This window comes from Phyllobates terribilis, unplaced genomic scaffold, assembly GCF_046119375.1.
Source record: "Phyllobates terribilis strain yellow unplaced genomic scaffold, ASM4611937v1 Scaffold_9__5_contigs__length_417890890, whole genome shotgun sequence".
Classification (NCBI taxonomy): Eukaryota; Metazoa; Chordata; class Amphibia; order Anura; family Dendrobatidae; genus Phyllobates; species Phyllobates terribilis.
The window spans coordinates 413,368,293-413,393,414 of NW_027362769.1; positions in this window are offsets into that span (position 1 = coordinate 413,368,293).

Genomic DNA, 25,122 nt, shown 5'->3' on the forward strand with positions numbered 1-25,122 from the left:
CATTACCAGGCTTAGAACCATGCTCAGGACCAGGCTTAGAACCACGCTCAGGAACAGGCTTAGAACCATGCTCAGGACCAGGCTTAGAACCACACTCAGGACCAGGCTTAGAACCACGCTCAGGACCAGGCTTAGAACCATGCTCAGGACCAGGCTTAGAATAACGCTCAGGACCAGGCTTAGAATCACGCTCAGGACCAGGCTTAGAACCACACTCATGACCAGGCTTAGAATCACGCTCAGGACCAGGCTTAGAACCACGCTCAAGACCAAGCTTCGAACCATGCTCAGGACCAAGCTTTGAACCCTGCTCAAGACCAGGCTTAGAATCACGCTCAGGACCAGGCTTAGAACCATGCTCAGGACCAGGCTTAGAATCACACTCAGGACCAGGCTTGGAATCACGTTCAAGACCAGGCTTGGAATCACGCTCAAGACCAGTCTTAGAATCACACTCAGGACCAGGCTTAGAATCACGCTCAGGTCAAGGCTTAGAATCACGCTCAGGACCAGGCTTAGAATCACATTCAGGTCGAGGCTTAGAATCACGCTCAGCACCAGGCTTAGAGCCATGTTCAGGACCAGGCTTAGAATCACGCTCAGGACCAGGCTTAGAGTCATGCTCAGGACCAAGCTTAGAACCACGCTCAGGACCAGGTGCAGAACCACCCTCAGGACCAGGCTTAGAACCACGCTCAGGACCAAGCTTAGAGCCACGCTCAGGACCAGGCGATGAACCATGCTCAGGACCAGGCGCAGTACCACGCTCAGGACCAGGTGCAGAACCACGCTCAGGACCAGGCTTAGAACCATGCTCAGGACCAGGCGCAAAACCACGCTCAGGACGAGGCTTAGAATCACGCTCAAAACTAGGCTTAGAATCATGCTTAGGACCAGGCTTAGAATCACGCTCAGGACCAGGCTTAGAATCACGCTCAGGACCAGGCTTAGAACCATGCTCAGGACCAGGCTTAGAACCACGCTCAGGACCAGGCTTAGAACCATGCTCAGGACCAGGCTTAGAACCACGCTCAGGACCAAGCTTAGAACCATGTTCAGGACCAGGCTTAGAACCACGCTCAGGACCAGGCGCAGAATCACGCTCAGGTCCAGGCTTAGAATCACGCTCAGGACTAGGCTTAGAACCACGCTCAGGACCAAGCTTAGAACCATGCTAAGGACCAGGCTTAGAACCACGCTCAGGACCAGGCTTAGAACCACTCTCAGGACCAGGCTTAGAACCACGCTCAGGGCCAGGCTTAGAACCACGCTCAGGGCCAGGCTTAGAACCACGCTCAGGACCAGGCTTAGAACCACACTCAGGACCAGGCTTAGAACCACGCTCAGGACCAGGCTTAGAACCATGCTCAGGACCAGGCTTAGAATAACGCTCAGGACCAGGCTTAGAATCACGCTCAGGACCAGGCTTAGAACCACACTCAGGACCAGGCTTAGAATCACGCTCAGGAACAGGCTTAGAACCACGCTCAAGACCAAGCTTCGAACCATGCTCAGGACCAGGCGCAGTACCACGCTCAGGACCAGGCGCAGAACCACGCTCAGGACCAGGCTTAGAACCATGCTCAGGACCAGGCGCAGAACCACGCTCAGGACCAGGCTTAGGTTCACGCTCAGTACTAGGCTTAGAATCACGCTTAGGACTAGGCTTAGAATCACGCTCAGGACCAGGCTTAGAATCACGCTCATTACCAGGCTTAGAACCATGCTCAGGACCAGGCTTAGAACCACGCTCAGGAACAGGCTTAGAGCCATGTTCAGGACCAGGCTTAGAATCACGCTCAGGACCAGGCTTAGAGTCATGCTCAGGACCAAGCTTAGAACCAGGCTCAGGACCAGGTGCAGAACCACCCTCAGGACCAGGCTTAGAACCACACTCAGGACCAAGCTTAGAACCACGCTCAGGACCAGGCGGTGAACCATGCTCAGGACCAGGCGCAGTACCACGCTCAGGACCAGGCGCAGAACCACGCTCAGGACCAGGCTTAGAACCATGCTCAGGACCAGGCGCAAAACCACGCTCAGGACCAGGCTTAGAATCACGCTCAGGACTAGGCTTAGAATCATGCTTAGGACCAGGCTTAGAATCACGCTCAGGACCAGGCTTAGAATCACGCTCAGGACCAGGCTTAGAACCATGCTCAGGACCAGGCTTAGAATTACACTCAGGACCAGGCTTGGAATCACGTTCAAGACCAGGCTTTTAATCACGCTCAAGACTAGTCTTAGAATCACACTCAGGACCAGGCTTAGAATCACGCTCAGGTCAAGGCTTAGAATCACGCTCAGGACCAGGCTTAGAATCACATTCAGGTCCAGGCTTAGAATCACGCTCAGTACCAGGCTTAGAGCCATGTTCAGGACCAGGCTTAGAATCACGCTCAGTACCGGGCTTAGAGCCATGTTCACGACCAGGCTTAGAATCACGCTCAGGAACAGGCTTAGAATCACGCTCAAGACCAGGCGCAGAACCACACTCAGGACCAGGCTTAGAATCACGCTCAGGACTTGGATTAGAATCACACTTAGGACTAGGCTTAGAATCACGCTCAGGACCAGTCTTAGAATCAAGCTCAGGACCAGGCTTAGAACCACGTTCAGGAAAAGGTTTAGAACCACGCTCAGGATCAGGCTTATAACCACGCTCAGGACCAGGCTTAGAACCACGCTTAGGACCAGGCTTAGAACCACGCTCAGGACCAGGCTTAGAATCACGCTCAGGACCAGGCTTAGAACCATGCTCAGGACGAGGCGCAGAATCAGGCTCAGGATCAGGCTAAGAACCACGCGCAGGACCAGGCTTAGAACCACTCGCAGGACCAGGCTTAGAACCACGCTCAGGACCAGGCTTAGAACCACGCTCAGGACCAGGCTTAGAACCACGCTCAGGACCAAGTTTAGAACCATGCTCAGGACCAGGCTTAGAATCACGCTTAGGACCAGGCTTAAAACTACGCTCAGGACCAGACTTAGAACCACGCTCAGGACCAGGCTTAGAACCACGCTCAGGACCAGGCGCAGTACCACGCTCAGGACCAGGCGCAGAACCACGCTCAGGACCACGCTTAGAACCATGCTCAGGACCAGGCTTAGGATCACGCTCAGTACTAGGCTTAGAATCACGCTTAGGACTAGGCTTAGAATCACGCTCAGGACCAGGCTTAGAATCACACTCATTACCAGGCTTAGAACCATGCTCAGGACCAGGCTTAGAACCACGCTCAGGAACAGGCTTAGAGCCATGTTCAGGACCAGGCTTAGAATCACGCTCAGGACCAGGCTTAGAGTCATGCTCAGGACCAAGCTTAGAACCACGCTCAGGACCAGGTGCAGAACCACCCTCAGGACCAGGCTTAGAACCACGTTCAGGACCAAGCTTAGAACCACGCTCAGGACCAGGCGATGAACCATGCTCAGGACCAGGCGCAGTACCACGCTCAGGACCAGGCGCAGTACCACGCTCAGGACCAGGTGCAGAACCACGCTCAGGACCAGGCTTAGAACCATGCTCAGGACCAGGCGCCAAACCACGCTCAGGACCAGGCTTAGAATCACGCTCAGGACTAGGCTTAGAATCATGCTTAGGACCAGGCTTAGAATCACGCTCAGGACCAGGCTTAGAATCACGCTCAGGACCAGGCTTAGAACTATGCTCAGGACCAGGCTTAGAACCACGCTCAGGACCAGGCTTAGAACCACGCTCAGGACCAGGCTTAGAACCACGCTCAGGACCAAGCTTAGAACCATGTTCAGGACCAGGCTTAGAACCACGCTCAGGACCAGGCTTAGAATCACACTCAGGTCCAGGCTTAGAATCACGCTCAGGACTAGGCTTAGAACCACGCTCAGGACCAAGCTTAGAACCATGCTAAGGACCAGGCTTAGAACCACGCTCAGGACCAGGCTTAGAACCACTCTCAGGACCAGGCTTAGAACCACGCTCAGGGCCAGGCTTAGAACCACGCTCAGGGCCAGACTTAGAACCACGCTCAGGACCAGGCTTAGAACCACACTCAGGACCAGGCTTAGAACCACGCTCAGGACCAGGCTTAGAACCATGCTCAGGACCAGGCTTAGAATAACGCTCAGGACCAGGCTTAGAATCACGCTCAGGACCAGGCTTAGAACCACACTCAGGACCAGGCTTAGAATCACGCTCAGGACCAGGCTTAGAACCACGCTCAAGACCAAGCTTCGAACCATGCTCAGGACCAAGCTTTGAACCGTGCTCAAGACCAGGCTTAGAGTCACGCTCAGGACCAGGCTTTGAACCATGCTCAGGACCAGGCTTAGAATCACGCTCAGTACCAGGCTTAGAGCCATGTTCAGGACCAGGCTTAGAATCACGCTCAGGACTTGGATTAGAATCACACTTAGGACTAGGGTTAGAATCACGCTCAGGACAAGGCTTAGAATCAAGCTCAGGACCAGGCTTAGAACCACGCTCAGGAACAGGTTCAGAACCACACTCAGGATCAGGCTTATAACCACGCTCAGGACAAGGCTTATAACCACGCTCAGGACCAGGCCTAGAACCATGCTCAGTACCAGGCTTAGAACCACGCTCAGGACCAGGCTTAGAACCATGCTCAGGACCAGGCTTAGAACCACGCTCAGTAACAGGCTTAGAGCTATGTTCAGGACCAGGCTTAGAATCACGCTCAGGACCAGGCTTAGAGTCATGCTCAGGACCTGGCACAGAACCACACTCAAGACCAGGTGCAGAACCACCCTCAGGACCAGTCTTAGAACCACGCTCAGGACCAAGCTTAGAACCACGCTCAGGACCAGGAGATGAACCATGCTCAGGACCAGGCGCAGAACCACGCTCAGGACAAGGCGCAGAACCACGCTCAGGACCAGGCTTAGAGTCATGCTCAGGACCTGGCGCAGAACCACACTCAAGACCAGGTGCAGAACCACCCTCAGGACCAGTCTTAGAACCACGCTCAGGACCAAGCTTAGAACCACGCTCAGGACCAGGAGATGAACCATGCTCAGGACCAGGCGCAGAACCACGCTCAGGACCAGGCGCAAAACCACGCTCAGGACCAGGCTTAGAATCACGCTCAGGACTAGGCTTAGAATCATGCTCAGGACTAGGCTTAGAATCATGCTCAGGAACAGGCTTAGAACCATGCTCAGGACCAGGCTTAGAACCATGCTCAGGACCAGGCTTAGAACCACGCTCAGGACCAGGCTTAGAACCACGCTCAGGACCAAGCTTAGAACCATGTTCAGGACCAGGCTTAGAATCACGCTCAGGAACAGGCTTAGAATCACGCTCAGGACCAGGCTTAGAATCACGCTTAGGACTAGGCTTAGAATCACGCTCAGGACCAGGCTTAGAATCACGCTCAGGACCAGGCTTAGAACCATGCTCAGGACCAAGCTTAGAACCACGCTCAGGACCACGCGCAGAACCACACTCAGGACCAGGCTTAGAACCATGATCAGGACAAGGCTTAGAACCACGCTCAGGACCAGGCTTAGAACCATGCTCAGGACCAGGCTTAGAAACACGCTCAGGACCAAGTTTAGAACCATGCTCAGGACTAGGCTTAGAACCACAACCAGGACTAGGCTTAGAACCATGCTCAGGACCAGGCGCAGTACCACGCTCAGGACCAGGCTTAGAACCATGCTCAGTACCAGGCTTAGAACCATGCTAAGGACCAGGCGCAGATCCACGCTCAGGACCAGGCTTAGGATCACGCTCAGGACTAGGCTTAGAATCATGCTTAGGACTATGCTTAGAATCACGCTCAGGACCAGGCTTAGAATCACGCTCAGGACCAGGCTTAGAACCATGCTCAGGACCAGGCTTAGAACCACGCTCAGGACCAGGCTTAGAACCACGCTCAGGACCAGGCTAAGAACCACGCTCAGGACCAAGCTTAGAACCACGTTCAGGACCAGGCTTAGAACCACGCTCAGGACCAGGCGCAGAATCACGCTCACGACCAGGCTTAGAATCACGCTCAGGACAAGGCTTAGAATCACGCTTAGGACTAGGCTTAGAATCACGCTCAGGACCAGGCTTAGAATCGCGCTCAGGACCAGGCTTAGAACCACGCTCAGGACCAGGTGCAGAACCACGTTCAGGACCAGGCTTAGAACCATGCTCAGGACCAGGCTTAGAACCATGCTCAGGACCAGGCTTAGAACCACGCTCAGGACCAGGCTTAGAACCACGCTCAGGACAAGGCTTAGAACCACGCTCAGGAACAGGCTTAGAGCCATGTTCTGGACCAGGCTTAGAACCATGCTCAGGACCAGGCTTAGAATCACGCTCATGACCAAGCTTAGAGCCATGCTCAGGACCAGGCTTAGAATCACGCTCAGGACCAGGCTTAGAACCACGCTCAGGACCAGGCTTAGAACCACGCTCAGGACAAGGCTTAGAACCACACTCAGGAACAGGCTTAGAGCCATGTTCTGGACCAGGCTTAGAACCATGCTCAGGACCAGGCTTAGAATCACGCTCATGACCAGGCGCAGAACCATGCTCAGGAACAGGCGCAGAACCATGCTCAGGACCAGGCTTAGAATCAGGCTCAGGATCAGGCTAAGAACCACGCTCAGGACCAGGCTTAGAACTACGCTCAGGACCAGGCTTAGAACCACGCTCAGGACCAGGCTTAGAACCACGCCCAGGACCAAGTTTAGGACCATGCTCAGGACCAGGCTTAGAATCACGCTCAGGACCAGGCTTAGAACCACGCTCAGGACCAGGCTTAGAACCACGCTCAGGACCAGGCTTAGAACCACGCTCAGGACCAAGCTTAGAACCATGCTCAGGACCAGGCTTAGAATCATGCTCAGGACCAGGCTTAGAACCACGCTCAGGACCAGGCTTAGAACCACGCTCAGGACAAGGCTTAGAACCACGCTCAGGAACAGGCTTAGAGCCATGTTCTGGACCAGGCTTAGAACCATGCTCAGGACCAGGCTTAGAATCACGCTCATGACCAGGTGCAGAACCATGCTCAGGAACAGGCGCAGAACCATGCTCAGGACCAGGCTTAGAATCAGGCTCAGGATCAGGCTAAGAACCACGCTCAGGACCAGGCTTAGAACTACGCTCAGGACCAGGCTTAGAACCACGCTCAGGACCAGGCTTAGAACCACGCCCAGGACCAAGTTTAGGACCATGCTCAGGACCAGGCTTAGAATCACGCTCAGGACCAGGCTTAGAACCACGCTCAGGACCAGGCTTAGAACCACGCTCAGGACCAGGCTTAGAACCACGCTCAGGACTAGGCTTAGAACCATGCTCAGGACCAGTCGCAGTACCACGCTCAGGACCAGGCGCAGAGCCATGCTCAGGACCAGGCTTAGAACCATGCTAAGGACCAGGCGCAGAACCACGCTCAGAACCAGGCTTAGGATCACGCTCAGGACTAGGCTTAGATTCACGCTTAGCACTAGGCTTAGAATCACGCTCAGGACCAGGCTTAGAACCATGTTCAGGACCAGGCTTAGAACCACGCTCAGGAACAGGCTTATAGCCATGTTCAGGACCAGGCTTAGAATCACGCTCAGGACCAGGCTTAGAATCAAGCTCAGGACCAGGCGCAGAACCACACTCAGGACCAGGCTTAGAACCACGCTCAGGACCAGGCTTAGAACCACGCTCAGGACCAAGCTTAGAACCACGCTCGGGACCAGGCGATGAACCATGCACAGGACCACGCGCAGTACCATGCTCAGGACCAGGCGCAGAACCACGCTCCGGACCAGGCTTAGAATCACGCTCAGGACTAGGCTTATAATCATGCTTAGGACTAGGCTTAGAATCACGCTCAGGACCAGGCTTAGAATCACGCTCAGGACCAGGCTTAGAACCAGGCTTAGAACCCGGCTTAGAGCCACGCTCAGGAACAGGCTTAGAAACACGCTCAGGACCAAGCTTAGAAACATGTTCAGGACCAGGCTTAGAACCACGCTCAGGACCAAGCGCAGAATTACTCTCAGGACCAGGCTTAGAATCACGCTCAGGACTAGGCTTAGAATCACGCTCAAGACTAGGCTTAGAATCACGCTCAGGACCAGGCTTAGAGTCAGGCTCAGGACCAGGCTTAGAACCACGCTCAGGACCAGGCTTAGAACCACGCTCAGGACCAGGCTTAGAACCACGCTCAGGACCAGGCGCAGAAACACGCTCAGGACCAGGCTTAGAGCCATGCTCAGGGCAAGCCTTAGAACCACGCTCAGGACCAGGCTTAGAATCACGCTCAGGACTAGGCTTAGAATCACGCTTAGGACTAGGCTTAGAACCACGCTCAGGAACAGGCTTAGAACCACGCTCAGGACCAGGCTTAGAACCACGCTCAGGAACAGGCTTAGAGCCGTGTTCAGGAATAGGCTTAGAATCACGCTCAGGACCAGGTTCAGAACCACGCTCAGGACTAGGTTTAGACCCACGCTCAGGACCAGGTGTAGAACCACCCTTAGGACCAGGCTTAGAACCACGCTCAGGACCAGGCTTAGAACCACGCTCGGGACCAGGCTTAGAACCACGCTCAGGACCAGGCGCAGTACCATGCTCAGGACCAGGCTCAGAACAACGCTCAGGACCAAGCTTAGAACCATGTTCAGGACCAGGCTTAGAATCACGCTCAGGACCAGGCTTAGAATCACGCTCAGGACCAGGCTTAGAATCACGCTCAGGACTAGGCTTAGAATCACGCTTAGGACTAGGCTTAGAATCACGCTCAGGACCAGGCTTAGAATCACGCTCAGGACAAGGCTTAGAACCATGCTCAGGACCAAGCTTAGAACCACGCTCAGGACCAGGCGCAGAACCAGGCTCAGGACCAGGCTTAGAACCATGATCAGGACAAGGCTTAGAACAACGCTCAGGACCAGGCTTAGAACCACGCTCAGGACCAGGCTTAGAAACACGCTCAGGACCAAGTTTAGAACCATGCTCAGGACCAGGCTTAGAACCACGCTCAGTACCAGGCTTAGAACCACAACCAGGACTAGGCTTAGAACCACAACCAGGACTAGGATTAGAACCATGCTCAGGACCAGGCGCAGTACCACGCTCAGGACCAGGCTTAGAACCATGCTCAGTACCAGGCTTAGAACCATGCTAAGGACCAGGCGCAGATCCACGCTCAGGACCAGGCTTAGGATCACGCTCAGGACTAGGCTTAGAATCATTCTTAGGACTATGCTTAGAATCACGCTCAGGACCAGGCTTAGAACCATGCTCAGAACCAGGCTTAGAACCACGCTCAGGACCAGGCTTAGAACCACGCTCAGGAACAGGCTAAGAACCACGCTCAGGACCAAGCTTAGAACCACGTTCAGGACCAGGCTTAGAACCACGCTCAGGACCAGGCGCAGAATCACGCTCAGGACCAGGCTTAGAATCACGCTCAGGACAAGGCTTAGAATCACGCTTAGGACTAGTCTTAGAATCACGCTCAGGACCAGGCTTAGAATCACGCTCAGGACCAGGCTTAGAACCACGCTCAGGACCAGGTGCAGAACCACGCTCAGGACCACGCTTAGAACCATGCTCAGGACCAGGCTTAGAACCATGCTCAGGACCAGGCTTAGAACCACGCTCCGGACCAGGCTTAGAACCACGCTCAGGACCAGGCTTAGAACCACGCTCAGGACCAAGCTTAGAACCATGCTCAGGACCAGGCTTAGAGTCACGCTCAGGACCAGGCTTAGAACCACGCTCAGGACCAGGCTTAGAACCACGCTCAGGACCAGGCTTAGAACCACGCTCAGGAACAGGCTTAGAGCCATGTTCAGGACCAGGCTTAGAACCATGCTCAGGACCAGGCTTAGAATCACGCTCATGACCAGGCGCAGAACCATGCTCAGGAACAGGCGCAGAACCATGCTCAGGACCAGGCTTAGAATCAGGCTCAGGATCAGGCTAAGAACCACGCTCAGGACCAGGCTTAGAACTACGCTCAGGACCAGGCTTAGAACCACGCTCAGGACCAGGCTTAGAACCACGCTCAGGACCAGGCTTAGAACCACGCCCAGGACCAAGTTTAGGACCATGCTCAGGACCAGGCTTAGAATCACGCTCAGGACCAGGCTTAGAACCACGCTCAGGACCAGGCTTAGAACCACGCTCAGGACCAGGCTTAAAACCACGCTCAGGACTAGGCTTAGAACCATGCTCAGGACCAGTCGTAGTACCACGCTCAGGACCAGGCGCAGAGCCATGCTCAGGACCAGGCTTAGAACCATGCTAAGGACCAGGCGCAGAACCACGCTCAGAACCAGGCTTAGGATCACGCTCAGGACTAGGCTTAGAATCACACTTAGGACTAGGCTTAGAATCTCGCTCAGGACCAGGCTTAGAACCATGTTCACGACCAGGCTTAGAACCATGCTCAGGAACAGGCTTAGAGCCATGTTCAGGACCAGGCTTAGAATCACGCTCAGGACCAGGCTTAGAATCAAGCTCAGGACCAGGCGCAGAACCACACTCAGGACCAGGCTTAGAACAACGCTCAGGACCAGGCTTAGAACCACGCTCAGGACCAGGCGCAGAAACACGCTCAGGACCAGGCTTAGAGCCATGCTCAGGGCCAGCCTTAGAACCACGCTCAGGACCAGGCTTAGAATCACGCTCAGGACTAGGCTTAGAATCACGCTTAGGACTAGGCTTAGAACCACGCTCAGCAACAGGCTTAGAACCACGCTCAGGACCAGGCTTAGAACCACGCTCAGGAACAGGCTTAGAGCCGTGTTCAGGAATAGGCTTAGAATCACGCTCAGGACCAGGTTCAGAACCACGCTCAGGACTAGGTTTAGACCCACGCTCAGGACCAGGTGTAGAACCACCCTTAGGACCAGGCTTAGAACCACGCTCAGGACCAGGCTTAGAACCACGCTCGGGACCAGGCTTAGAACCACGCTCAGGACCAGGCGCAGTACCATGCTCAGGACCAGGCTCAGAACAACGCTCAGGACCAAGCTTAGAACCATGTTCAGGACCAGGCTTAGAATCACGCTCAGGACCAGGCTTAGAATCACGCTCAGGACCAGGCTTAGAATCACGCTCAGGACTAGGCTTAGAATCACGCTTAGGTCTAGGCTTAGAATCACGCTCAGGACCAGGCTTAGAATCACGCTCAGGACAAGGCTTAGAACCATGCTCAGGACCAAGCTTAGAACCACGCTCAGGACCAGGCGCAGAACCAGGCTCAGGACCAGGCTTAGAACCATGATCAGGACAAGGCTTAGAACAACGCTCAGGACCAGGCTTAGAACCACGCTCAGGACCAGGCTTAGAAACACGCTCAGGACCAAGTTTAGAACCATGCTCAGGACCAGGCTTAGAACCACGCTCAGTACCAGGCTTAGAACCACAACCAGGACTAGGCTTAGAACCACAACCAGGACTAGGATTAGAACCATGCTCAGGACCAGGCGCAGTACCACGCTCAGGACCAGGCTTAGAACCATGCTCAGTACCAGGCTTAGAACCATGCTAAGGACCAGGCGCAGATCCACGCTCAGGACCAGGCTTAGGATCACGCTCAGGACTAGGCTTAGAATCATTCTTAGGACTATGCTTAGAATCACGCTCAGGACCAGGCTTAGAACCATGCTCAGAACCAGGCTTAGAACCACGCTCAGGACCAGGCTTAGAACCACGCTCAGGAACAGGCTAAGAACCACGCTCAGGACCAAGCTTAGAACCACGTTCAGGACCAGGCTTAGAACCACGCTCAGGACCAGGCGCAGAATCACGCTCAGGACCAGGCTTAGAATCACGCTCAGGACAAGGCTTAGAATCACGCTTAGGACTAGTCTTAGAATCACGCTCAGGACCAGGCTTAGAATCACGCTCAGGACCAGGCTTAGAACCACGCTCAGGACCAGGTGCAGAACCACGCTCAGGACCAGGCTTAGAACCATGCTCAGGACCAGGCTTAGAACCATGCTCAGGACCAGGCTTAGAACCACGCTCCGGACCAGGCTTAGAACCACGCTCAGGACCAGGCTTAGAACCACGCTCAGGACCAAGCTTAGAACCATGCTCAGGACCAGGCTTAGAATCACGCTCAGGACCAGGCTTAGAACCACGCTCAGGACCAGGCTTAGAACCACGCTCAGGACCAGGCTTAGAACCACGCTCAGGAACAGGCTTAGAGCCATGTTCAGGACCAGGCTTAGAACCATGCTCAGGACCAGGCTTAGAATCACGCTCATGACCAGGCGCAGAACCATGCTCAGGAACAGGCGCAGAACCATGCTCAGGACCAGGCTTAGAATCAGGCTCAGGATCAGGCTAAGAACCACGCTCAGTACCAGGCTTAGAACTACGCTCAGGACCAGGCTTAGAACCACGCTCAGGACCAGGCTTAGAACCACGCTCAGGACCAGGCTTAGAACCACGCCCAGGACCAAGTTTAGGACCATGCTCAGGACCAGGCTTAGAATCACGCTCAGGACCAGGCTTAGAACCACGCTCAGGACCAGGCTTAGAACCACGCTCAGGACCAGGCTTAAAACCACGCTCAGGACTAGGCTTAGAACCATGCTCAGGACCAGTCGTAGTACCACGCTCAGGACCAGGCGCAGAGCCATGCTCAGGACCAGGCTTAGAACCATGCTAAGGACCAGGCGCAGAACCACGCTCAGAACCAGGCTTAGGATCACGCTCAGGACTAGGCTTAGAATCACACTTAGGACTAGGCTTAGAATCACGCTCAGGACCAGGCTTAGAACCATGTTCACGACCAGGCTTAGAACCATGCTCAGGAACAGGCTTAGAGCCATGTTCAGGACCAGGCTTAGAATCACGCTCAGGACCAGGCTTAGAATCAAGCTCAGGACCAGGCGCAGAACCACACTCAGGACCAGGCTTAGAACCACGCTCAGGACCAGGCTTAGAACCACGCTCAGGACCAAGCTTAGAACCACGCTCGGGACCAGGCGATGAACCATGCACAGGACCAGGCGCAGTACCATGCTCAGGACCAGGCGCAGAACCACGCTCCGGACCAGGCTTAGAACCATGCTCAGGACCAGTCGCAAATCCACGCTCAAGACCAGGCTTAGAATCACGCTCAGGACTAGGCTTATAATCATGCTTAGGACTAGGCTTAGAATCACGCTCAGGACCAGGCTTAGAATCACGCTCAGGACCAGGCTTAGAACCATGCTCAGGACAAGGCTTAGAACCCGGCTTAGAGCCACGCTCAGGACAAGGCTTAGAACCACGCTCAGGAACAGGCTTAGAACCACGCTCAGGACCAAGTTTAGAACCATGTTCAGGACCAGGCTTAGAACCACGCTCAGGACCAGGCGCAGAATTACTCTCAGGACCAGGCTTAGAATCACGCTCAGGACTAGGCTTAGAATCACGCTCAAGACTAGGCTTAGAATCACGCTCAGGACCAGGCTTAGAGTCAGGCTCAGGACCAGGCTTAGAACCACACTCAGGACCAGGCTTAGAACCACGCTCAGGACAAGGCGCAGAACCACGCTCAGGACCAGACGCAGAACGACGCTCAGGACCAAGCTTAGAATCATGCTTAGGACTAGGCTTAGAACCATGCTCATTAACAGGCTTAGACCCACGCTCAGGAACAGGCTTAGAGCCATGTTCAGGACCAGGCTTAGAACTATGCTCAGGACCAGACTTAGAATCATGCTCAGGACCAGGCGCAGTACCACGCTCACGACCAAGCGCAGAACCACACTCAGGACCAGGCTTAGAACCACGCTCAGGACCAGGCTTAGAACCACGCTCAGGACCAAGCTTAGAACTATGCTAAGGACCAGGCTTAGAGCCACGCTCAGGACCAGGCTTAGAACCACGTTCAGGACCAAGCTTAGAACCACGCTCAGGACCAGGCTTAGAACCACGCTCAGGGCCAGGCTTAGAACCACGCTCAGGACCAGGCTTAGAACCACGCTCAGGACCAGGCTTAGAGCCACGCTCAGGCCCAGGCTTAGAACCATGCTCAGGACCAGGCTTAGAATAACGCTCAGGACCAGGCTTAGAATCACGCTCAGGACCAGGCTTAGAACCACACTCAGGACCAGGCTTAGAATCACGCTCAGGACCAGGCTTAGAACCACGCTCAAGACCAGGCTTAGAATCACGCTCAGGACCAGGCTTTGAACCATGCTCAGGACCAGGCTTAGAATCACACTCAGGACCAGACTTGGAATCACGTTCAAGACCAGGCTTGGAATCACGCTCAAGACCAGTCTTAGAATCACACTCAGGACCAGGCTTAGAATCACGCTCAGGTCAAGGCTTAGAATCACGCTCAGGACCAGGCTTAGAATCACATTCAGGTCCAGGCTTAGAATCACGCTCAGTACCAGGCTTAGAGCCATGTTCAGAACCAGGCTAAGAATCACATTCAGGTCCAGGCTTAGAATCACGCTCAGTACCAGGCTTAGAGCCATGTTCAGGACCAGGCTTAGAATCACGCTCAGTACCAGGCTTAGAGCCATGTTCAGGACCAGGCTTAGAATCACGCTCAGGAACAGGCTTAGAATCAGGCTCAAGACCAGGCGCAGAACCACACTCAGGACAAGGCTTAGAATCACACTCAGGACTTGGATTAGAATCACACTTAGGACTAGGCTTAGAATCACGTTCAGGACCAGGCTTAGAATCAAGCTCAGGACCAGGCTTAGAACCACGCTCAGGAACAGGTTTAGAACCACGCTCAGGATCAGGCTTATAACCACGCTCAGGACCAGGCTTATAACCACGCTCAGGACCAGGCTTAGAAACATGCTCAGGACCAGGCTTAGAACCACACTCAGGACCAGGCTTAGAGCCACGCTCAGGCCCAGGCTTAGAACCATGCTCAGGACCAGGCTTAGAATAACGCTCAGGACCAGGCTTAGAATCACGCTCAGGACCAGGCTTAGAACCACACTCAGGACCAGGCTTAGAATCACGCTCAGGACCAGGCTTAGAACCACGCTCAAGACCAGGCTTAGAATCACGCTCAGGACCAGGCTTTGAACCATGCTCAGGACCAGGCTTAGAATCACACTCAGGACCAGACTTGGAATCACGTTCAAGACCAGGCTTGGAATCACGCTCAAGACCAGTCTTAGAATCACACTCAGGACCAGGCTTAGAATCACGCTCAGGTCAAGGCTTAGAATCACGCTCAGGACCAGGCTTAGAATCACATTCAGGTCCAGGCTTAGAATCACGCTCAGTACCAGGCTTAGAGCCATGTTCAGAACCAGGCTAAGAATCACATTCAGGTCCAGGCTTAGAATCACGCTCAGTACCAGGCTTAGAGCCATGTTCAGGACCAGGCTTAGAATCACGCTCAGTACCAGGCTTAGAGCCATGTTCAGGACCAGGCTTAGAATCACGCTCAGGAACAGGCTTAGAATCAGGCTCAAGACCAGGCGCAGAACCACACTCAGGACAAGGCTTAGAATCACACTCAGGACTTGGATTAGAATCACACTTAGGACTAGGCTTAGAATCACGTTCAGGACCAGGCTTAGAATCAAGCTCAGGACCAGGCTTAGAACCACGCTCAGGAACAGGTTTAGAACCACGCTCAGGATCAGGCTTATAACCACGCTCAGGACCAGGCTTATAACCACGCTCAGGACCAGGCTTAGAAACATGCTCAGGACCAGGCTTAGAACCACACTCAGGACCAGGCTTAGAGCCACGCTCAGGCCCAGGCTTAGAACCATGCTCAGGACCAGGCTTAGAATAACGCTCAGGACCAGGCTTAGAATCACGCTCAGGACCAGGCTTAGAACCACACTCAGGACCAGGCTTAGAATCACGCTCAGGACCAGGCTTAGAACCACGCTCAAGACCAGGCTTAGAATCACGCTCAGGACCAGGCTTTGAACCATGCTCAGGACCATGCTTAGAATCACACTCAGGACCAGACTTGGAATCACGTTCAAGACCAGGCTTGGAATCACGCTCAAGACCAGTCTTAGAATCACACTCAGGACCAGGCTTAGAATCACGCTCAGGTCAAGGCTTAGAATCACGCTCAGGACCAGGCTTAGAATCACATTCAGGTCCAGGCTTAGAATCACGCTCAGTACCAGGCTTAGAGCCATGTTCAGAACCAGGCTAAGAATCACATTCAGGTCCAGGCTTAGAATCACGCTCAGTACCAGGCTTAGAGCCATGTTCAGGACCAGGCTTAGAATCACGCTCAGTACCAGGCTTAGAGCCATGTTCAGGACCAGGCTTAGAATCACGCTCAGGAACAGGCTTAGAATCAGGCTCAAGACCAGGCGCAGAACCACACTCAGGACAAGGCTTAGAATCACGCTCAGGACTTGGATTAGAATCACACTTAGGACTAGGCTTAGAATCACGTTCAGGACCAGGCTTAGAATCAAGCTCAGGACCAGGTTTAGAACCACGCTCAGGAACAGGTTTAGAACCACGCTCAGGATCAGGCTTATAACCACGCTCAGGACCAGGCTTATAACCACGCTCAGGACCAGGATTAGAAACATGCTCAGGACCAGGCTTAGAACCACGCTCAGGACCAGGCTTAGAATCACGCTCAGGACCAGGCTTAGAACCATGCTCAGGACCAGGCTTAGAACCACGTTCAGGACCAGGCTTAGAATCAGACTCAGGATCAGGCTAAGAACCACGCGCAGGACCAGGCTTAGAACGACTCGCAGGACCAGGCTTAGAACCACGCTCAGGACCAGGCTTAGAACCACGCTCAGGACCAGGCTTAGAACCACGCTCAGGACCAGGCTTAGAACCACGCTCAGGACCAGGCTTAGAACCACGCTCAAGACCAAGTTTAGAACCATGCTCAGGACCAGGCTTAGAATCACGCTCAGGACCAGGCTTAGAACTACGCTCAGGACCAGGCTTAGAACCACGTTCAGGACCAGGCTTAGAACCACGCTCAGGACTAGGCTTAGAACCATGCTCAGGACCAGGCGCAGTACCACGCTCAGGACCAGGCGCAGAACCACGCTCAGGACCAGGCTTAGAACCATGCTAAGGACCAGGCGCAGAACCACGCTCAGGACCAGGCTTAGGATCACGCTCAGTACTAGGCTTAGAATCACGCTGAGGACTAGGCTTAGAATCATGCTCAGGACCAGGCTTAGAATCACGCTCATTACCAGGCTTAGAAACATGCTCAGGACCAGGCTTAGAACCACGCTCAGGAACAGGCTTAGAGCCATGTTCAGGACCAGGCTTAGAATCACGCTCAGGACCAGGCTTAGAGTCATGCTCAGGACCAAGCTTAGAACCACGCTCAGGACCAGGTGCAGAACCACCCTCAGGACCAGGCTTAGAACCACGCTCAGGACCAAGCTTAGAACCATGCTCAGGACCAGGCGATGAACCATGCTCAGGACCAGGCGCAGTACCACGCTCAGGACCAGGCGCAGTACCACGCTCAGGATCAGGCTTAGAATCATGCTCAGGACCAGGCGCAAAACCACGCTCAGGACCAGGCTTAGAATCACGCTCAGGACTAGGCTTAGAATCATGCTTAGGACCAGGCTTAGAATCACGCTCAGGACCACGCTTAGAATCACGCTCAGGACCAGGCTTAGAATCATGCTCAGGACCAGGCTTGGAACCACGCTCAGGACCAGGCTTAGAACGACGCTCAGGACCAGGCTTAGAACCAAGCTCAGGACCAAGCTTAGAACCATGTTCAGGACCAGGCTTAGAACCACGCTCAGGACCAGGCGCAGAATCATGCTCAGGACCAGGCTTAGAATCACGCTCAGGACTAGGCTTAGAATCACGCTCAGGACCAGGCTTAGAGTCATGCTTAGGACCAGGCGCAGAACCACGCTCAGGACCAGGCTTAGAACCACTCTCAGGACCAGGCTTAGAACCACGCTCAGGACCAGGCTTAGAACCATGCTCAGGACCAGGCTTAGAACCACGCTCAGGGACAGGCTTAGAGCCATGTTCAGGACCAGGCTTAGAACCACGCTCAGGACCAGGCTTAGAACCACGCTCAGGGACAGGCTTAGAGCCATGTTCAGGACCAGGCTTAGAACCACGCTCAGGACCAGGCTTAGAATCACGCTCAGGACCAGGCTAAGAACCACGCTCAGGACCAGGCTTAGAACCACGCTCAGGACCAGGCTTAGATCGACGCTCAGGACCAGGCTTAGAACCACGCTCAGGACCAGGCTTAGAACCACGCTCAGGACCAGGCTTAGAACCACGCTCAGGACCAGGCTTAGATCGACGCTCAGAACCAGGCTTAGAACCACGCTCAGGACCAGGCTTAGAACCACGCTCAGGACCAGGCTTAGAGCCACGCTCAGGCCCAGGCTTAGAACCATGCTCAGGACCAGGCTTAGAATAACGCTCAGGACCAGGCTTAGAATCACGCTCAGGACCAGGCTTAGAACCACACTCAGGACCAGGCTTAGAATCACGCTCAGGACCAGGCTTAGAATCACGCTCAGGACCAGGCTTTGAACCATGCTCAGGACCAGGCTTAGAATCACACTCAGGACCAGACTTGGAATCACGTTCAAGACCAGGCTTGGAATCACGCTCAAGACCAGTCTTAGAATCACACTCAGGACCAGGCTTAGAATCACGCTCAGGTCAAGGCTTAGAATCACGCTCAGGACCAGGCTTAGAATCACATTCAGGTCCAGGCTTAGAATCACGCTCAGTACCAGGCTTAGAGCCATGTTCAGAACCAGGCTAAGAATCACATTCAGGTCCAGGCTTAGAATCACGCTCAGTACCAGGCTTAGAGCCATGTTCAGGACCAGGCTTAGAATCACGCTCAGTACCAGGCTTAGAGCCATGTTCAGGACCAGGCTTAGAATCACGCTCAGGAACAGGCTTAGAATCAGGCTCAAGACCAGGCGCAGAACCACACTCAGGACAAGGCTTAGAATCACGCTCAGGACTTGGATTAGAATCACACTTAGGACTAGGCTTAGAATCACGTTCAGGACCAGGCTTAGAATCAAGCTCAGGACCAGGCTTAGAACCACGCTCAGGAACAGGTTTAGAACCACGCTCAGGATCAGGCTTATAACCACGCTCAGGACCAGGCTTATAACCACGCTCAGGACCAGGCTTAGAAACATGCTCAGGACCAGGCTTAGAACCACGCTCAGGACCAGGCTTAGAACCACGCTCAGGACCAGGCTTAGAATCACGCTCAGGACCAGGCTTAGAACCATGCTCAGGACCAGGCTTAGAACCACGCTCAGGACCAGGCTTAGAATCAGGCTCAAGATCAGGCTAAGAACCACGCGCAGGACCAGGCTTAGAACGACTCGCAGGACCAGGCTTAGAACCACGCTCAGGACCAGGCGCAGAACCACGCTCAGGACCAGGCTTAGAACCACGCTCAGGACCAGGCTTAGAACCACGCTCAGGACCAGGCTTAGAACCACACTCAGGACCAGGCTTAGAACCACGCTCAAGACCAAGTTTAGAACCACGTTCAGGACCAGGCTTAGAATCAGACTCAGGATCAGGCTAAGAACCACGCGCAGGACCAGGCTTAGAACGACTCGCAGGACCAGGCTTAGAACCACGCTCAGGACCAGGCTTAGAACCACGCTCAGGACCAGGCTTAGAACCACGCTCAGGACCAGGCTTAGAACCACGCTCAGGACCAGGCTTAGAACCACGCTCAAGACCAAGTTTAGAACCATGCTCAGGACCAGGCTTAGAATCACGCTCAGGACCAGGCTTAAAACTACGCTCAGGACCAGGCTTAGAACCACGTTCAGGACCAGGCTTAGAACCACGCTCAGGACTAGGCTTAGAACCATGCTCAGGACCAGGCGCAGTACCACGCTCAGGACCAGGCGCAGAACCACTCTCAGGACCAGGCTTAGAACCATGCTAAGGACCAGGCGCAGAACCACGCTCAGGACCAGGCTTAGGATCACGCTCAGTACTAGACTTAGAATCACGCTGAGGACTAGGCTTAGAATCATGCTCAGGACCAGGCTTAGAATCACGCTCATTACCAGGCTTAGAACCATGCTCAGGACCAGGCTTAGAACCACGCTCAGGAACAGGCTTAGAGCCATGTTCAGGACCAGGCTTAGAATCACGCTCAGGACCAGGCTTAGAGTCATGCTCAGGACCAAGCTTAGAACCACGCTCAGGACCAGGTGCAGAACCACCCTCAGGACCAGGCTTAGAACCACGCTCAGGACCAAGCTTAGAACCATGCTCAGGACCAGGCGATGAACCATGCTCAGGACCAGGCGCAGTACCACGCTCAGGACCAGGCGCAGTACCACGCTCAGGATCAGGCTTAGAATCATGCTCAGGACCAGGCGCAAAACCACGCTCAGGACCAGGCTTAGAATCACGCTCAGGACTAGGCTTAGAATCATGCTTAGGACCAGGCTTAGAATCACGCTCAGGACCACGCTTAGAATCACGCTCAGGACCAGGCTTAGAATCATGCTCAGGACCAGGCTTGGAACCACGCTCAGGACCAGGCTTAGAACGACGCTCAGGACCAGGCTTAGAACCAAGCTCAGGACCAAGCTTAGAACCATGTTCAGGACCAGGCTTAGAACCACGCTCAGGACCAGGCGCAGAATCATGCTCAGGACCAGGCTTAGAATCACGCTCAGGACTAGGCTTAGAATCACGCTCAGGACCAGGCTTAGAGTCATGCTTAGGACCAGGCGCAGAACCACGCTCAGGACCAGGCTTAGAACCACTCTCAGGACCAGGCTTAGAACCACGCTCAGGACCAGGCTTAGAACCATGCTCAGGACCAGGCTTAGAACCACGCTCAGGGACAGGCTTAGAGCCATGTTCAGGACCAGGCTTAGAACCACGCTCAGGACCAGGCTTAGAACCACGCTCAGGGACAGGCTTAGAGCCATGTTCAGGACCAGGCTTAGAACCACGCTCAGGACCAGGCTTAGAATCACGCTCAGGACCAGGCTAAGAACCACGCTCAGGACCAGGCTTAGAACCACGCTCAGGACCAGGCTTAGATCGACGCTCAGGACCAGGCTTAGAACCACGCTCAGGACCAGGCTTAGAACCACGCTCAGGACCAGGCTTAGAACCACGCTCAGGACCAGGCTTAGATCGACGCTCAGAACCAGGCTTAGAACCACGCTCAGGACCAGGCTTAGAACCACGCTCAGGACCAGGCTTAGAGCCACGCTCAGGCCCAGGCTTAGAACCATGCTCAGGACCAGGCTTAGAATAACGCTCAGGACCAGGCTTAGAATCACGCTCAGGACCAGGCTTAGAACCACACTCAGGACCAGGCTTAGAATCACGCTCAGGACCAGGCTTAGAATCACGCTCAGGACCAGGCTTTGAACCATGCTCAGGACCAGGCTTAGAATCACACTCAGGACCAGACTTGGAATCACGTTCAAGACCAGGCTTGGAATCACGCTCAAGACCAGTCTTAGAATCACACTCAGGACCAGGCTTAGAATCACGCTCAGGTCAAGGCTTAGAATCACGCTCAGGACCAGGCTTAGAATCACATTCAGGTCCAGGCTTAGAATCACGCTCAGTACCAGGCTTAGAGCCATGTTCAGAACCAGGCTAAGAATCACATTCAGGTCCAGGCTTAGAATCACGCTCAGTACCAGGCTTAGAGCCATGTTCAGGACCAGGCTTAGAATCACGCTCAGTACCAGGCTTAGAGCCATGTTCAGGACCAGGCTTAGAATCACGCTCAGGAACAGGCTTAGAATCAGGCTCAAGACCAGGCGCAGAACCACACTCAGGACAAGGCTTAGAATCACGCTCAGGACTTGGATTAGAATCACACTTAGGACTAGGCTTAGAATCACGTTCAGGACCAGGCTTAGAATCAAGCTCAGGACCAGGCTTAGAACCACGCTCAGGAACAGGTTTAGAACCACGCTCAGGATCAGGCTTATAACCACGCTCAGGACCAGGCTTATAACCACGCTCAGGACCAGGCTTAGAAACATGCTCAGGACCAGGCTTAGAACCACGCTCAGGACCAGGCTTAGAACCACGCTCAGGACCAGGCTTAGAATCACGCTCAGGACCAGGCTTAGAACCATGCTCAGGACCAGGCTTAGAACCACGCTCAGGACCAGGCTTAGAATCAGGCTCAAGATCAGGCTAAGAACCACGCGCAGGACCAGGCTTAGAACGACTCGCAGGACCAGGCTTAGAACCACGCTCAGGACCAGGCGCAGAACCACGCTCAGGACCAGGCTTAGAACCACGCTCAGGACCAGGCTTAGAACCACGCTCAGGACCAGGCTTAGAACCACTCTCAGGACCAGGCTTAGAACCACGCTCAGGACCAGGCTTAGAACCATGCTCAGGACCAGGCTTAGAACCACGCTCAGGGACAGGCTTAGAGCCATGTTCAGGACCAGGCTTAGAACCACGCTCAGGACCAGGCTTAGAACCACGCTCAGGGACAGGCTTAGAGCCATGTTCAGGACCAGGCTTAGAACCACGCTCAGGACCAGGCTTAGAATCACGCTCAGGACCAGGCTAAGAACCACGCTCAGGACCAGGCTTAGAACCACGCTCAGGACCAGGCTTAGATCGACGCTCAGGACCAGGCTTAGAACCACGCTCAGGACCAGGCTTAGAACCACGCTCAGGACCAGGCTTAGAACCACGCTCAGGACCAGGCTTAGATCGACGCTCAGAACCAGGCTTAGAACCATGCTCAGGACCAGGCTTAGAACCACGCTCAGGACCAGGCTTAGAGCCACGCTCAGGCCCAGGCTTAGAACCATGCTCAGGACCAGGCTTAGAATAACGCTCAGGACCAGGCTTAGAATCACGCTCAGGACCAGGCTTAGAACCACACTCAGGACCAGGCTTAGAATCACGCTCAGGACCAGGCTTAGAATCACGCTCAGGACCAGGCTTTGAACCATGCTCAGGACCAGGCTTAGAATCACACTCAGGACCAGACTTGGAATCACGTTCAAGACCAGGCTTGGAATCACGCTCAAGACCAGTCTTAGAATCACACTCAGGACCAGGCTTAGAATCACGCTCAGGTCAAGGCTTAGAATCACGCTCAGGACCAGGCTTAGAATCACATTCAGGTCCAGGCTTAGAATCACGCTCAGTACCAGGCTTAGAGCCATGTTCAGAACCAGGCTAAGAATCACATTCAGGTCCAGGCTTAGAATCACGCTCAGTACCAGGCTTAGAGCCATGTTCAGGACCAGGCTTAGAATCACGCTCAGTACCAGGCTTAGAGCCATGTTCAGGACCAGGCTTAGAATCACGCTCAGGAACAGGCTTAGAATCAGGCTCAAGACCAGGCGCAGAACCACACTCAGGACAAGGCTTAGAATCACGCTCAGGACTTGGATTAGAATCACACTTAGGACTAGGCTTAGAATCACGTTCAGGACCAGGCTTAGAATCAAGCTCAGGACCAGGCTTAGAACCACGCTCAGGAACAGGTTTAGAACCACGCTCAGGATCAGGCTTATAACCACGCTCAGGACCAGGCTTATAACCACGCTCAGGACCAGGCTTAGAAACATGCTCAGGACCAGGCTTAGAACCACGCTCAGGACCAGGCTTAGAACCACGCTCAGGACCAGGCTTAGAATCACGCTCAGGACCAGGCTTAGAACCATGCTCAGGACCAGGCTTAGAACCACGCTCAGGACCAGGCTTAGAATCAGGCTCAAGATCAGGCTAAGAACCACGCGCAGGACCAGGCTTAGAACGACTCGCAGGACCAGGCTTAGAACCACGCTCAGGACCAGGCGCAGAACCACGCTCAGGACCAGGCTTAGAACCACGCTCAGGACCAGGCTTAGAACCACGCTCAGGACCAGGCTTAGAACCACACTCAGGACCAGGCTTAGAACCACGCTCAAGACCAAGTTTAGAACCATGCTCAGGACCAGGCTTAGAATCACGCTCAGGACCAGGCTTAAAACTACGCTCAGGACCATGCTTAGAACCACGCTCAGGACCAGGCTTAGAACCACGCTCAGGACTAGGCTTAGAACCATGCTCAGGACCAGGCGCAGTACCACGCTCAGGACCAGGCGCAGAACCACGCTCAGGACCAGGCTTAGAACCATGCTAAGGACCAGGCGCAGAACCACGCTCAGGACCAGGCTTAGGATCACGCTCAGTACTAGGCTTAGAATCACGCTGAGGACTAGGCTTAGAATCATGCTCAGGACCAGGCTTAGAATCACGCTCATTACCAGGCTTAGAACCATGCTCAGGACCAGGCTTAGAACCACGCTCAGGAACAGGCTTAGAGCCATGTTCAGGACCAGGCTTAGAATGACGCTCAGGACCAGGCTTAGAGTCATGCTCAGGATCAAGCTTAGAACCACGCTCAGGACCAGGTGCAGAACCACCCTCAGGACCAGGCTTAGAACCACACTCAGGACCAAGCTTAGAACCATGCTCAGGACCAGGCGATGAACCATGCTCAGGACCAGGCGCAGTACCACGCTCAGGACCAGGCGCAGTACCACGCTCAGGACCAGGCTTAGAATCATGCTCAGGACCAGGCGCAAAACCACGCTCAGGACCAGGCTTAGAATCACGCTCAGGACTAGGCTTAGAATCATGCTTAGGACCAGGCTTAGAATCACGCTCAGGACCACGCTTAGAATCACGCTCAGGACCAGGCTTAGAACCACGCTCAGGACCAGGCTTAGAATCACGCTCAGGACCATGCTAAGAACCACGCTCAGGACCAGGCTTAGAACCACGCTCAGGACCAGGCTTAGATCGATGCTCAGGACCAGGCTTAGAACCACGCTCAGGACCAGGCTTAGAACCACGCTCAGGACCAGGCTTAGAACCACGCTCAGGACCAGGCTTAGAACCACGCTCAGGACCAGGCTTAGAACCACGCTCAGGACCAGGCTTAGAACCACGCTCAGGACCAGGCTTAGAGCCACGCTCAGGCCCAGGCTTAGAACCATGCTCAGGACCAGGCTTAGAATAACGCTCAGGACCAGGCTTAGAATCACGCTCAGGACCAGGCTTAGAACCACACTCAGGACCAGGCTTAGAATCACGCTCAGGACCAGGCTTAGAACCACGCTCAAGACCAGGCTTAGAATCACGCTCAGGACCAGGCTTTGAACCATGCTCAGGACCAGGCTTAGAATCACACTCAGGAC